This window comes from Macaca fascicularis, chromosome 7, assembly GCF_037993035.2.
Source record: "Macaca fascicularis isolate 582-1 chromosome 7, T2T-MFA8v1.1".
NCBI lineage: Eukaryota > Metazoa > Chordata > Mammalia > Primates > Cercopithecidae > Macaca > Macaca fascicularis.
Genome location: NC_088381.1, coordinates 121,187,404 through 121,202,981, shown reverse-complemented (window position 1 = coordinate 121,202,981; position 15,578 = coordinate 121,187,404). Strand labels below are relative to the sequence as shown.

At 40.8% G+C, this 15,578-nt stretch overlaps 1 long non-coding RNA gene across 1 annotated transcript in view; it reads right to left on the bottom strand.

The window, feature by feature from the left end:
- The window catches only part of LOC123574528 (uncharacterized), a 209,871-nt gene that overhangs the window by 67,076 nt on the left and 127,217 nt on the right, over positions 1-15,578 (bottom strand). Inside the window, exon 3 of the long non-coding RNA XR_010588486.2 lies at positions 12,805-12,911. This is a non-coding gene — a long non-coding RNA (uncharacterized lncRNA). The remainder of the gene's footprint in view (positions 1-12,804; positions 12,912-15,578) is intronic.

Genomic DNA, 15,578 nt, shown 5'->3' with positions numbered 1-15,578 from the left:
CTGGATTTCAGACTTGCATGGGCCCCGTTACCTCTTTGTTTTGGCCAATTTCTCCCATTTTGAATGGCTGTATTTACCCAATACCTGTATCCCCATTGTATCTAGGAAGTAACTAGCTTGCTTTTGATTTTACAGGCTCATAGGCAAATGGGACTTGCCTTGTCTCAGACAAGACTTTGGACTGTGGACTTTTGGGTTAATGCTGAAATGAGTTAAGACTTTGGGGGACTGTTAAAAAGGCATGATTGGTTTTGAAATGTGAGGACATGAGAATTGGAGGGGCCAGGGGCAGAATGATATGGTTTGGCTGTGTCCACACCCAAATCTCAACTTGAATTGTATCTCTCAGAATTCCCACATTGTAGGGGGAACCCAGAGGAGGTAACTGAATCATAGAGGCTGGTCTTTCCTGTGCTATTCTTGTGATAGTGACTAAGTCTCATGAGATCTGATGGGTTTTTATCAGGGGTTTCTGCTTTTGCTTCTTCCTCATTTTCTCTTGCTGCCACCATGTAAGAAGTGCCTTTCACCTCCCACCGTGATTCTGAGGCCTCCCCAGCCATGCGGAACTGTAAGTCCGATTCAACCTCTTTTTCTTCCCAGTGTCGAGTATGTCTATCAGCAGTGTGAAAACGGACTAATAAAGTCAGACACAGAAAGACAGATATTGCATGTTCTCATTCATAAGTAGGAGCTAAAAAATGTGTACACATGAACATAGAGAGTGGTATGGTAGACAGTGGAGACTCGGAAGGGTGAAAGGGTCAGGGCATGAATTATGAGAAATTACTGAATGAGTAATGTTCATTAGTCAGGATAGGGATATCTTAAAGCCCTGACGTGACCACTACCCAATCTATGCATATAACAAAATTGCACTTGTGCCCCATAAATGAATAAAAATCATTGAATTGTACACATTGGAGAAAAGATTATATTAAAAAATTACTGGCAAATATGTATTGAGCATTTACTCTGTATCCAGGAGCTCAAATGTTTACATATATTACTTAATCTTTACAACAATCCTGGTGGACAGGTATTATTATTCCTATTTCACAGATGACAAAATTGAAGCAAAATGATTAATTTTCTTGGAGTCAAACAGCTAGTAAATGGTGGAACGAAGACCCTAGTCTGAACTTCATGACTCAAGAATTTAATCACTATGCCAGAGCTTCCTTAAAGGTATTCTTCGGCATACTGGTATGCTCTACATTTGTTATAGGTGGGACAAAATATGGATCCTCCTCTCAGTCCCTGGAATAATCAGGCAGGACCTAGGGCAGGCAGAACCCCAGGCTAGTCTCTTTAGTCCAAGAGCAGCCTCACCAGTTTACACCAAGTGTCATGTTCATTTTGTATAGGCACCATAACTCAAAGCCCCACCCCAGCTTATAATTATGCTATCTTACACTACAGCTGTTCACTCTCCCCACAAGGGGCTCAAATGATTGACCCAGGATCTTATTTGGGGTTTGTGGTAAAGCTGTACTGGCCCCCAGGCTTACAGGCAAGGACTTTTTCCATCATGCCATGAGGATTTCTGTCATGATAGAATGTCTGACTAGATGACATGACAGCAACTGCCCTGAAGTCAAAATAATTTCAGATTTAAACACACACACACACACACACCATTTTCAAGAACATAAAGATACAGACTAGAAGGACTCTGGGCTTCATCTTTAACTGCTGTCTCTTCCACACACCTGATTGACAACCACGTTACAATCTTCTCCTATCTTCTAAAATATCTTTTGATTCCATCTATTTCTTTCCATCTGCACTGCCACCACCACATTCCTGATCATGCATCTTCTGCCTGGATTACCTCAATGGTGACATAATGTCTCCATGCAGCCAGCACTGCCCTCACTACTGATGCTCTATGCTGTGGCCTAAGTGATTTTCCTAAAGTATAGATCCTGTCATGTCACTGCCATCCTTAAAACATCTCAGTGAGCCAGACTAAGTGGCTCATGCCCAGTAATCCTAATGCTTTCAGAGGCCAAGGTGGGTAGATTGCTTGAGCCCAGGAGTTTGAGACCAGCCTGGGTAACATGGCAAAACCCCATCTCCACCAAAAACAAAAATTAGTCACGTGTGGCGGCACACACCTGTAGTCCCAGATACTTGGAAGGCACAGGTGGGAGGATGGCTTAGCTTGGAGGCAGAGGTTAGAGTGAACTAAGATAGTACTACTGCACTTCAGCCTGGGCAACAGAGCCAAACCCTGTCTCAAAAGAACAACAAAAAAAAACTTTCAGTGGCTTCCCACTGACCACAGAGGGAAGTCCAAACACCTTATTATAGATGCCTTTCACCTTCACACTTTTCCTATAGCCAGAATATTCTCAGTTCTGCAAACCCTGGTGTGCAGTCAGTGAGTCTTTGCACATGATGTTCCCACAGCCTTACCTGAGTGATATGGTTTGGCTGTGTCCCCACCCAAATCTCATCTTGAATTGTAGCTCTCATAATTCCCACATGTTGTGGGAGGGATCCAGTGGGAGATAACTGAATTGTGGGGGCAATTCTCCCATACCGTTCTCATGGTAATGAATAAGTCTCATGAAATCTGATGATTTTATAAGGGGAAACCCCTTTCCCTTGGTTCTCATTCTCTTTGCTACCATGTGAGATGTGCCTTTCGCCTTCTACAGTGATTGTGAGGCCTCACCACCCATGTGGAATTGTGAGTCCATTAAACCTTTCTTTTGTAAATTGCCCAGTCTCGGGTATGTCTTTATCAGCAGCATGAAAACCGACTAATACACTGAGGTTCATAGCTTTGCCTAAATGAATAGAAAACCATCTGGATTCTGTTTTATGCAAAAGCAGGTTTTTTTCCTTCTACCAAAAGATAAAGATATTGACCCCCTCACTGTTCTTCATCTGGCTAACTCCTACTCATCCTTCAGAACTCAATTTAGAAGATCCAGGATGCCTCCTTCTCTTTTCCTCCCCCAACCCTCAAATGAACCACTCTGTTGTGGACCTTACGTGTCTCCCTACTGTCAGTCTTACCTTCTAGTCTGCACCTCTGGAGAGCAGGTCTCTGGTGCGTTTGCTGGTTGGATAGATGCTCAGTGGCCAATGCACAATACATTGAAAGAGCTCAACACATTTTAAATTAATGAAAGAATAACATAAATAAAAAACATAATAATGCAGAACTGGATTAACCTTTTCTCTCCAATAACAGATTACACCTATAATCCATTCAGTAGTGTTAGTCCTTCAACTACCCTTTCTTTTTGAGGAAAGCAGTGAGATGCAAAACACCTAGACAGCTTGTCTGCCAAGCTGGCACACCATGAAAACCATTATTCCAGCAGCTCAGATCCACAGTAAAAATTAGAGATGGACTATAATTTTCAACCAGAATACAATTAATTTGGCTACTTTAATATCTTAACACCTATTGTGTTCATTGGAAAACAGCCAAATGCAAACATTAATCCATCTTGAATACAGCTCTGTAAATAATATGTTTATGTATGTATGGGGAAGGATTAGAGAACAGAAAAATAAACACAGTTGATCTGTTGGGATGATAGACATAAATCATAGATGATCTATGTTATTTTTATATTAGTATTAGCATATTATATTCATACCATTGTGCTAATGAATATTTTTAAATATTAATCAGTCAACGTCTAACAACTTAAACATTTGTTCTGATGGCAAATCAATAAACACAATAGATAGAGTTGATTGCTCTATTTGATTTCCAATACATAATTTACTTAAGAACTCACAACAATCATAATACAGGCAACAGGTACTGACCACTTAGTATATCCAGGCACTGAGCAAAGTTTTATTCTACCTCCTTTTTACAAAAGAGAAATTCAGTGTAAAGAAGTTGAGTGACTTGCCAGTAAGTTAAAAGCTAGAGTAATGATTGATTTTATGTGTGAACTTGGCTTGGCCATGGTGACCAGTTGTGTGGACAAACACTAGTTTAGATATCTCTGTAAAGGTATTTTTTTATGTGATTAACACTTAAAATTAGTTGACTTTAATTTTACCATCCATAATGTGGGTGGGCCTCATTTAATCAGTTGAAGGCCTTAATAGCAAAGACTCAGGTTTCGTGAAAAAGCAGTTCTGCCTCCAGACTGACACAGAGATTCCACCTGAGTTTCTGGCCTTCAGACTTAAGACTGCAATATCCACTCTTACCTGAATCTCTAACCTACTGGCTTACCCTACAGATTTCAAATTCAACAGTGCACATGCTCGTTCTCTTTCACTACTATATATTTGTATCTATACATAGTATAGATATTGTATATGTTTTCTATATGTTTCTATATGTTCCTATATTATATATGTAGTATATATTATATATCTATGGACTATATAAGAGGATATATAATCAACAGGAGATACATGTGTGTATGTGTATGTGTATATATATGTACACACACACACGGTCATGTATTAACCTCAGGGATATGCTCTAAGACATGCATCTTTAGGCAATTTGTTATGGTGAACATCATAGAGTATACTGACATCAGCCTAGATGGTATAGCCTACTATATGACATAGCCTACTACTCCTAGGCTACAAATCTGTTACCACACTGAATACTGTAGGCAGTTGTAACACAATGGTAAGTATTTGCATATCTAAAACATAGAAAAGATACAGTAAAAATACTGTATAAAAGATTAAAATGGTACGCCTGCATAGGGCACTTGTGGATGGTGCTTGCAGGACTAGAAATTGTTCTGGGTGAGTGAGTGGTGATTGAATATAAAAACCTGGACTATTACTGTCCACAACTGTTGACTTTATAAACACTGTATAGTTAGGCTGCACTAAACACATTTAATTTTTTTTCTTCTATAAGTAAAACCTTAGCTTATTATAAAAAAGTAAAAAAGTTAAAATGTTTATAGTAACACTTAGCTTAACACACAAACACATTATACAGTTATACAAAAATATTTTCTTTATATCCTTGTTCTATAAGCTTTTTATTCATTTTTAATTTTTTCAACTATTTAAACTTTGTTAAAAACTGAGGCACACAATTAGGCCTACACAGGATTAGAGTTATCCATATCACTGTCTTTCACCTCCACATCTCATCCCACTGGAAGATCTTCAAGGGCAATAAAACACATGGAACCTGTCATCTTATATAACAATGCCTACTTCTGGAAAACTCCTGAGAACCTGTTTGAGGCTGTTTTATAGTTAACTATTTAAGTAGTATACTCTAAAATCACCATAAAAATTATACTATAGTGTATATAGAAACCAGTAACAGAGGTGTTTATTATCAAGTATTATGTGCTATACATAATTGTATGAGCTATACGTTTATACAACTTTTAGACACAGGTTTGTTTCCACCAGCATCACCACAAACATGTGAGTAATGTGTTGTGCTATGCAGTTATGACAGCTATAAGGTCACTAGGTGATGGGAATTTTTCAGCTCCAATATGATCTCATGGGACCACTGTAATATATGCCATCCATTATTGATCAAAATGTCATGCAGCACATGAGTGTGGAGATTATATAGATATAGGTATACAGAGATAAAGATAGATACAGATCCTACTAGCTTTGTTCCTCTGGAGAACTCTAACACACCTAATAAGTAGTGTCGCCAGGATTTGAATTCTGTAAAGCCACTGCTTATAACTGTTACCAGAATAAGCTACATTACCAACTTGGATCTAAGAGTTTGTCTACAGAGCAGGCCATTTGGCTGGAGGAGGACAGTTCAGCTGTGCTGGGCACGGGGCAGTTGTGGGCGTTGTTGAGCAGCAGAGTTCAGCATGACCTCCTTCCCTTTGCCCTCCTCGGCACAACAGTGCTTCCCCATGGCTTTACCCTGGTTCCCAAACCCTTTCCCAGTGCCCTCTTTTACAAGATGGAGACAACAGTGAAACTCTCTGCATTTCACTTCCCAGAGACACAATCTTCTATGGTTTTCTTCTTTTGCCCTCCCGATAGCTTTGCTTACTCAATCACAACAATGAGACAGAAACACTACCTGTGACTCTTGGGAAACCACGTGCCATTAAGGAAAAAAGAGGAAAGAATTAAATTGCTGCAGGGAAGATTTACATTCTTGCAAAAAAGGATTTTGGAAAAAAAAAAAAAAGTATTGCTGAGTAAAATCATAAAAGTTTCTATCCTTAAAAGAAATTTAAGAACAAGGCTGGTGTTTTTTATGGCTTTCTGGGACATTTTAGGTTTGGCTCACTACAACAGCTCAAAGATGTAGCTGATGCCTTTGCAAGGTTCCTTCCAGCCCCATTGCCCTGTGAGTGCAGCAGGCACCGTGGAAGGATGGGAGCATGCACAAGCCTCCATGCCCCTCTCCCAGTCTAAACGGCCCCGGCAGGCCCAGGCAAGGGCCAAGGGCCGCGGGCCTGGGCTGAGAGCACTTCCTCCTCCATTTCTGAGCAGCACTCACAGTTTGAAAGTCCTGGCACTTAGCAACCTTCCTGCTGAGCTGTAAAGTCATTCCAGACAAATCCCTGTGTTTACAGAGATTCCAGAGCAGCAGGGAACATCTCAGAATACCAGTCTGGACGTGGAAATTAGTGTATCTGTGCTAAGCTGCTCTCCACACCTGCCCTGGCCTTCATCTCCCCACTCCTTCCACATCCCCTCCTCCCCTTTCTTCTCTACATCTGCTGTGGTTTCCTTCACACTGAGTCATCCTGGATGTTAATAGTGAAGTCCTTTAAGAATCAAGCTAAGCCAGAGGGAGTGAAGAAGAAAGGAAGCAAATCGGAGAAATAAAGGAGAGGGAAGAAAGAAGAGAAAGTGGGAAAAAGAAAGGAAGTGCGCATGGGGAGCTCTGATCCAGAGACTTTTCTCAGTGTCTTAAGGAGTCAGAAATGACCTAGTATTAAGAAACTGGTGGTTCCATAAACCATATAAGCAATTCAGGTACATCACCCCATCTTGTTTACTGCCTACACTCTTAACGTGAATGCAAACTTCAACCAGAGATAGAGGACTGAATTTAGATTTGAAAGACAGTTTTCAAGACCGAACTTCACCACTTTCTCGCTGTTTAACTTCTCTAGCCTTCAGTTTGCTAAATCTTGAAAATGGGAATGAAATACTGCTTTGCAGAACTTCAGGGCTGATATAAAGATAAAATGAGATCGTGTGTTTGAAATGCCTGTTAGCTATACAAATAAGATACTTTTATTAAATTCAATAAGCAGCAAACATTTCTTACTATTTGTTCTTTCTGCTTTTCAACCTCTAGAAAATCTTTTGCAGAACTGCCTTCCAACCACCATAACTGGTTATTTTGAAAGTACATAGGAAAGCTGTAAAATGGAAAGTAAAGCTAAAAATTGCCATCAGGTGGGGTTTCAAAGACAGCTGTAAGTGATCCAGAGTCATTCTATAAGCTCTGTTCAGATCCCTCAATAGCCCATTTCTTCGGTGTCAGTGTATATGTAACTGGAAAGTGGCAGGTAATCTTTCTAATACCTGTTGTTTACAGAGATCGAGAAAATTACACCTCACTATATCTCAGCCGGTTCTTAATCACAGCTTTTCCTTGTTAGATTCCTCTGTAAGCATATGAGCTGTTCTCAATGAGCTTTAAACAACATTTCAAGTAAATTCTTATGTAACCAGGTAACCCAGAATGAGGCTACGCTCCCAGGTTTCAGAATACTTTATGAGAAAAACTGTAAAGAAAGTTGCCAAGGCTGCTGAGATCCCACATGTGCCTTCAAGACCATACAACCCGGACTTTAGGGAATGTGCTTATGTCAGTCAATTATATATTGGACCACACCTCTATGGGTGGGAGGTGGGGTTTCCCCTTGAAGAGAATGGCTATTTTCCCCATCAGTCATCCTGGGGAAGGGTCAGTTCTGGGTCAGGAAACAAGGGCTTGGACAAGCAGTCCTAAGGCTGAAGTCAGAGAATAATTTTTCTTCTCTCTCTGCATTCAGAATTTTGGTTTGATCAGGACTCTGTGGCAGGGAGCTGCCTGGAGAAGTTCCAGTAATAGAGGTGGAGCCATCCCAGGCCACAGGAGGGACAGACCAAGAGAGTTCCGAGAGCATCTCAGGGAGGTTCTAGGATATTCTAGTATCTCCTCATCAAGTTCTGTTTTGCTGAAGGTTACCCTTTGGACTTTACTGAACTACATCCCACCCATGACTTGGATGAGCAAGAGGTGTGGCCCTGTCCCAAATGACAGAAACAGTGATGCAGCAGTCACCATCAGGACCCAACTGTGTTGCATGAGGCAGGGATCTCTGGAGGGTCCTCAGAGATAAATGGTAGCTACCACTACCAGCTGGAACTACCTTCCAGATCACCCAGCACCTAGGCCTGCACGTGACATAAGATTCACCTGAAGATCTCGTTAAATAGCCAGTTCTGACCCAGTGGGTCTAGATTGGGGTCTAAGAGTCTGCAGCTCTAGCAAGATCCCACGTGATACTAATGCTGCTTGCTGGTCCTCACACCACACCTGTAACAAAGGTCTAGCCCCGAGGTTCAAGTCTAAGAAGGAGCTCCATCGGCCAGCAGAGAGGACAACCCAGACGGGCAGTAAGACACAAGTGAGCATGCCCAAGCATGCCGTGGATTCATATCCAGGGAGGACGACCCCAGGGGAAGACAAGCTAAGGTCCTTATTGATTAGGGAGATATTAATTCTAACTTGCTGTACTTTGTAGAACAAACTTAAGGGTGAGGCGTTTGCAACCCCAAGCTGGCAAACAGTGGCCCTACCTACACTTAAATATCCAACCATCTCAGAATCAGAAGAGTGAACACAAAATGATTTTTTTTTTTAGTTCAGTGGCGTGATCTCGGCTCACTGCAACCTCTGTCTCCCGGGTTCAAGCAAGTCTCCTGCCTCAGTCTCCTGAGTAGCCGAGATTACAGGCAGGCGTCACCACGTCTGGCTAATTTTTGTATTTTTAGTAGAAGCGAGGTTTCACCATGTTGGCCAGGCTGGTCTCAAACTCCTGACCTCATGATCCGCCTGCCTCAGCCTCCCAAAGTGCTGGGATTACAGGCATGAGCCACCGTGCCCGGCTGATCATCTATTTTAATGCTTTATAGCTACATCATAGTAAAGTTAAAAAGCACTGAGAACATGAGCAGAGAGTAGTCAGAATGGAAGACTTAGAGGCTTGCTGCTATGTAGACAGCTTTTGAACTTTAGAACCCACTAGCTTCCTGCCCCACTATTTTGTTACCGGTGGCAAATTCACTTCCATACGGGGTCTGCAGCAACCCCAATTCTTACCCCCTCAGAAGAAAGAATTCGACTGAAGAGCATAAGGCAGAAGGAGAGACTGAGGGAAGTTTTAGAGCAGGCGTGAAAGTTTATCAAAAAGCTTTAGCGCAAGAATGAAAGGAAAAGAAAGTACACTCCGAAGAGGGAGGGCCGAGTGGGCAACTTGAGAGATCAAGTGCGCAGTGTGACCTGTTGACGTGGCGGTTTTATACGTTGGATACTTCCAGGGTCTCGCGTTACTTCGTCCTGATTCTTCCCTTGGAGTAAGTTGTCCACGTGCATGTGCTTGAGCCCACTCACCTGACCCCTGAGATCTTCTCAGGAAGTTGCTAACCACCAGTGTCAGGTGTTTTCTATCTATTAGGAGCGCGCCTTTCCCTGGCGCCAGCTGTGACCAATTATTATTATAGAGAGACAGTTAACAACCACCTGACCGTCACCTGATGGTTGCCTGACAGTCCTGATGTGAGGAGTGGCAGAGCCCTCTCCGGCCTTGCTCATGCCTGACCAGCCACCACTGTGACACTTTAATTCAAAAAATAATCACTCAACACCTACTCTGTCCCAGTCATTGATGAACCAAACAGCAAGGTATCTGGTCTTGTGGAGCTTCCATTCTGATGGAGGAGACAATGACTAAGTAAAAACTATATGAGATAACTATGAAGGAAATAAAGAAGGTGATTTGTGATAGAGAACAAGTGTGGGCAATTCTCTAGCAAGTGATACTCAAAGTGAGACCTGAAGGATGAGAACAAACGTTTAAAGGCAGAAGATGCAGCAAGAATAAAAGGCCTGAGCCAGGGGAGCCTGTGATATGCTTGAGGAAGAGAAAAGAGGCCTAGTAGTTGAAGAAGTAGCAGCCAGAACAAGGACGGCCTGGAGTCTTTTTTTTTTTTTTTTTTTTTTTTTTTTTTTTTGAGACGGAGTCTCGCTCTGTCACCCAGGCTGCAGTGCAGTGGCCGGATCTCAGCTCACTGCAAGCTCCGCCTCCCGGGTTCCCGCCATTCTCCGGCCTCAGCCTCCCGGCCTGGAGTCTTTTGAGTTGTGCACAGAAGAGATAATGACAGGGTGGACCAGGGTTTGGCAAACTGTAAAGTACCAGATAAAAAATATTTTAGGCTTTGCAGGCCCAATAGGCAAAATCAAGGATGTTATGTAGGTACTTCTACAACAGAGAAGAAAAACTCCACAAATTTTTTACTGATGAAATTCAAAACATTATAATTGGGAATAATTGTTTGTAATACAGGTCTACTAATGAGAAGAATGGAATTCTCTTGGGGAGGGGTAACATTTTACTTAATTGGGGTTCGAAATTAGTGTTCCTTATCGAAATTGGTTGAAATGTTGGTGTTCATCTCTTACTGTTGATCTGTAATGAGATTTTATATACTTCATCTTTGAAAATATATTTCACAAAGATATTAACAAACACCGATATCTCCCACAAGCATATGATTTTCATTGAGCATACTCACCACTCAGAAGGAATTTATGGAATTCTACTAGATTCTTCTCTTGATATTTGCCTTTTGGCATATCCTTGCATTTCAGATTAATTGAAGGTTAGGTGGCAGTTCCTCAACTGCCCACTAAATGGATTTCAAAATGTGAAATGTGCACTGCAATGAGGTCCTGAAACACTGTTGGAACTGCAGTTTGAGCTCAGAAAATATATCTGCCACAAATTTGTGTGAAAATAGAGATCCTGCTTCTTATTTTAACTTTTGACAGCATGGAAAATGTATTTGATCTTGCCATTACTTATTGAAACAACATTAGTTGTCATCAAAATGACTTTTCCGCGTATAAATTTCACATAGAAGCACTGTCTTATAATGTAATTTTAGATTAAATCCATTAAGAAACATTATCATATCTGCAACAAGGTTTTTGAAGCCATTCAACATTCAATAATGTGATTCAGGACAAGTATTCTTGTTCAGGAAAATTTCAATTGCAGTTTGAAAAATTGCAATAAAACTATACTATTGCTAAGCCATCAAACTGTGGTGTGGTAGGGCAAGTCAGGGTATTCAGCATCTATTTCTGACAAAAATTCCTGGAACTAATATCTAGGGTGGTGCCCCAAAGCACTCCAATATGTAGTCATCAGGTAGAGAAGGAAAGAAGATAGAGAAGTAGAAACCAGCAAAAGATACTCAAGGGGAACAGCCTTAAGTAGGAAGGAAACCAGAGGAAAGAAGAGTGTTAAAAGGAAGTTAAAAGTTGCCAAAAGGTCAGGTAAGCTGACAAAAAAAAAAATCACTGGTTTGGAGGTGATTGGTAATGACCTTGCAAATGCAGTTTCCATCCTGTAGTAGGAAAGAAACGAAATTGAAGTTCCAACAAAAGTGGAAAACAGGACAGAAATCTCATCTAAGATGTTTTTCTGTGAAGTGGGGACAGAGAAATGCAGCCACAGATAGAGGAAGTTATGGTAGCAAAGAAGAAAGGTTTTTGTTTAGTTTTGGTCTTTTTTTTTTTTTTTAATCTCCATCCTTTAACAAGAAATCACAAAGCCTCATACACATACCGGTCTACTGAAAATGTGAAAGTGACCACAATAAGGCTCAATGGCCAGGCATCCATGAAGTGTGAGGTATTCCACATACACGGCTTTGGCAGACAACTAGTTTACCCTACTACGCATTAAATATTTTAGTTTTTATGCATTTTTTTTGTAAGTCTTGCCAAAATATACAAACTGATTCTCTACTTTCTGAATCATATTATGGACAGCAATTATATTCTGGACTACATAGTACAGCGATGTCCTCTCAGGGAGTATCAAAGTGGGTTTGAATATGTGCTACCTCACAAGATGATCCCAGAAGACTAGAGATTTTGAATTAGCTTCTCCCTCTCTTTAAGATTATCAGCTGTTCCTCGCAGTCACAGATGTGCGAGTTTACCTGGCCCAGTGGATCTCAATGTGGCTGCCGAGTAGAATTGCCCGCTGGGGGTCAGGGAGAGGTTTTTAAAAATACCAGTGCCAGCCCGGGTGCGGTGGCTCACATCTGTAATCCCAACACTTTGGGAGGCCGAGGCAAGTGGATTAGGAGGTCAAGAGATCAAGACCATCCTGGTTAATACGGTGAAACCCCGTCTCTACTAAAAATACAAAAAAAGTAGCCGGGCATGGTGGTGGGCGCCTGTAGTCTCAGCTACTCAGGAATCTGGGGCAGAGAATGGCATGAACCAGGGAGACGGAGCTTGCAGTGAGCAGAGATAGCACCACTGCACTCAAGCCTGGGCAACAGAGCGAGACTCCATCTCAAAAAAAAAAAAAAAAAAAAGGCAGTGCCAAGATACCAAAGATTCTGACTCAATCCATGTGAGGTGCGGCCTGAGCATTAGAGGTTTTTGGTTTTTTTCTTTTCTCTAGTTTTGGCAGGTGGTTCTAATATGCAACAAGGGTTGAAAATCATTGATGGGACTCTAACTTTGTCTTCTAAGATGAGGAAACAGATCCAGAGGTTGTATAAAATAGGAGCACATAACTTCCAGTAGTCAGTGTACCACACCTCTTTGAAAGATCCTTGTCCCCAACTTGAATATAAGCCAGGAGATTACTTCATTCACTGGAACATTCGTTGAGCTCTTACTATGTGCTAGAATCCAGTCAAAGCACCTAGAGACAAAGATAAATAACACAGCGGGTTAGTGGTGAGTAGTTGAGAATCTATGGGGTTAAAACCGCAAAAATAAAATTATAGTTAAATGTAGCATAACAATCATTTATACCATGGAGTACAGACTAGGGAATGACTGAAGACTGTCTAAAATCAAAGAAAGTAGTTCTGGGCAGGAGCCTGAATAAAGAGCATGAGCTTTAGTGGCAACACAATTCCTACCGAAACCACAGAACCATGATAGGCCAGTAAACAGCCTGTAAAGCACCACTGCAACCAGCTGACCCTAAACTAGATTTGCCTACATCGATCCCTTTTTCTTGTGAAATGTTGTGGGTTTAGCTTTTTATAATGATAAGCCCTGACTTTGCCTTTGTTCAAGGAGTTCGCCTCCACAGAGGCTATTCTTCCTTGTCTATACCATCAAATCCTTAGTGCTTTAAATACTCATCTCTGAGTTGTTATTTAACCTATCTACTTTATATTCTTACGTGTTTCTCATTTCAATGACTTCACCTGTGTTCAAGTGAAGGACACTTAAGGAGCATTTTTAATTTCTGGATAAGACAGCTATAGCTATGGAAAGAGAGCTTAACTTGAAATGTAAAGTGCACTTAATGTATACCAGAAATGTCCTAGGTGCTTTGCATGAGATTTACTTATCCCTTAAGGAACTCTATGAGCTAGGTACTATTAATATCATACCCATTTTGCAGAAGAGAAAACTGAGACAAGCAAGATTAAGCAACTTGTGCAGAGTCTCTTGATTGCTCAGGCTTTGAACCCAGGCATCTGATTCCAGAGCACACATGCTCTGTACTACTCTACACTGATTACTGACAAGAAATGTGCAGATCCTACCAAAAGGCAGAAAAGAAGCTTAATTGAGGGACATAAAAGAGGACCAATTACATTGAAAAACATACTATATTCCTGGAAGGACATGCTGAATACTCAATGTCAATGCTGCTTCCTCTACCAGATTAATTTGTAAATTGAACGAAAATCTGACTAAGATCTCAGAGACTTTTCCAGAACCAAGCAAACATTATTCTCTTAGATATAAAAGTCAACCCAATGAAAAAATATTCAAGGTGAAGAATAATGAAAGACAATCAGCTCTATGAAATAATGGATTGTACTATAAAGATACCATAATTAAGAAAGAATGATAGCAGTAGAATAGCAGCTATATCAAGGGAAGAAGACACCCAGAAATAGAGCCAAGTAGGTTTGTGACATATGATAAATACTACATTTCAAATCTGTGGGAAAATAGATTGTTCTTATCGAATTGTAAATATAATTGGTAAATTATTTGGGATAAGAATTAAGATGGATCCTTACCTTATACCTAATACCAAAAAAAAAAAAAAAACTCAGCTATACTGTAAAAAAAAAAGGAAGCCATAACAAAGCTAAAAAAGAAGTGAATTTTGAGGAGCCTTGTTGGTTTGCGTGCTTGATTATTCTTAGAATTACGGATTGAAGAAGGCCTTTCAAATCATGATACAGAGGAGAAGATTGGGAGATTTAGATCTGTAGATGTGGATGAACAGATTTCTACAAGTAATATCTTACCAGATGCCTTATTTTATTTTATTTACTTTATTTTATTTTATTTTATTTATACAAAGTCTGTTCCTGTTGCCCCAGGCTGGAGTGCAGAGGCATGATCTTGGCTGACTGCAACCTCCACCTCCTGGGTTCAAGTGATTCTCATGTCTCAGCTACCCGAGTAGCTGGGATTACAGGCATGCACTACCATGCCCAGCTAATTGTATTTTTAGTAGAGAGGGGAGTTTTGCCATGTCTTGGCCAGGCTGGTCTTAAACTCCTGGCCTCAAGCAATCTGCCTGCCTCAGCCCCCCAAAGTGCTGGGATTACAGGTTAGAGCCACTGCACCTGGCCAGATGCCTCATTTTAAAAAGATAAAAGCAGATACATTTTGACTGACAGTGAATGAACCCTGGAACCCTCCCTGACTGCAGTGCCTGAAACATTTCCACAGAACGCCTGGGGTAGAATGGAATTCTATAAGATTATTAATTAAAATGCAGGTTCCTGGGCCCCATCCTTTACCCACTGAAGGAGAATCTCTGGAGCTAGGACTTTGAGTTTCAAGCAAACCTCAATAAATACTCAGGTATGCTACATTTTGAGGGTCACCATATGGCCCTAAGCAATAGGGAAAACAGTTTGAAAGGAGAACAGCGATCACCTAACAATAGATTCAGGAGCAACTGGGTCCTTAAACTTGTCCAAAGCCAGCCCAGAACCACCTCTAGGGAGAAGAGTCCCCAGAGGCTGAGAAGCAGATAGTTTGAGATGGAGAATTTAAGCATAACTTGAGAGCACGTCTTGGGAGAGTGAGCAATCAAAAGTGCAATGAGATGTTATTTAACACCTTGTATTCTAGAAGCTGAGAACAAACTGAAAGCGAAAAGCTTGTAATAAGTAATAAAAATTGCCCAAGGTGGCCAAAATATTAGAAACACTAAACCAAGTGGTAGAAGAGCTGACTTAAGTCAGTAACAAAAACATACTATTTGTGTTTAATCACCTTGTATACTTTACCAGATTTGCTTCAAATAAACTATTTTGCAAGTTCTCATCTACTTTTAAGTTTTTTATTTTTATAATCTCAAAAATATTATCCTTTCCTT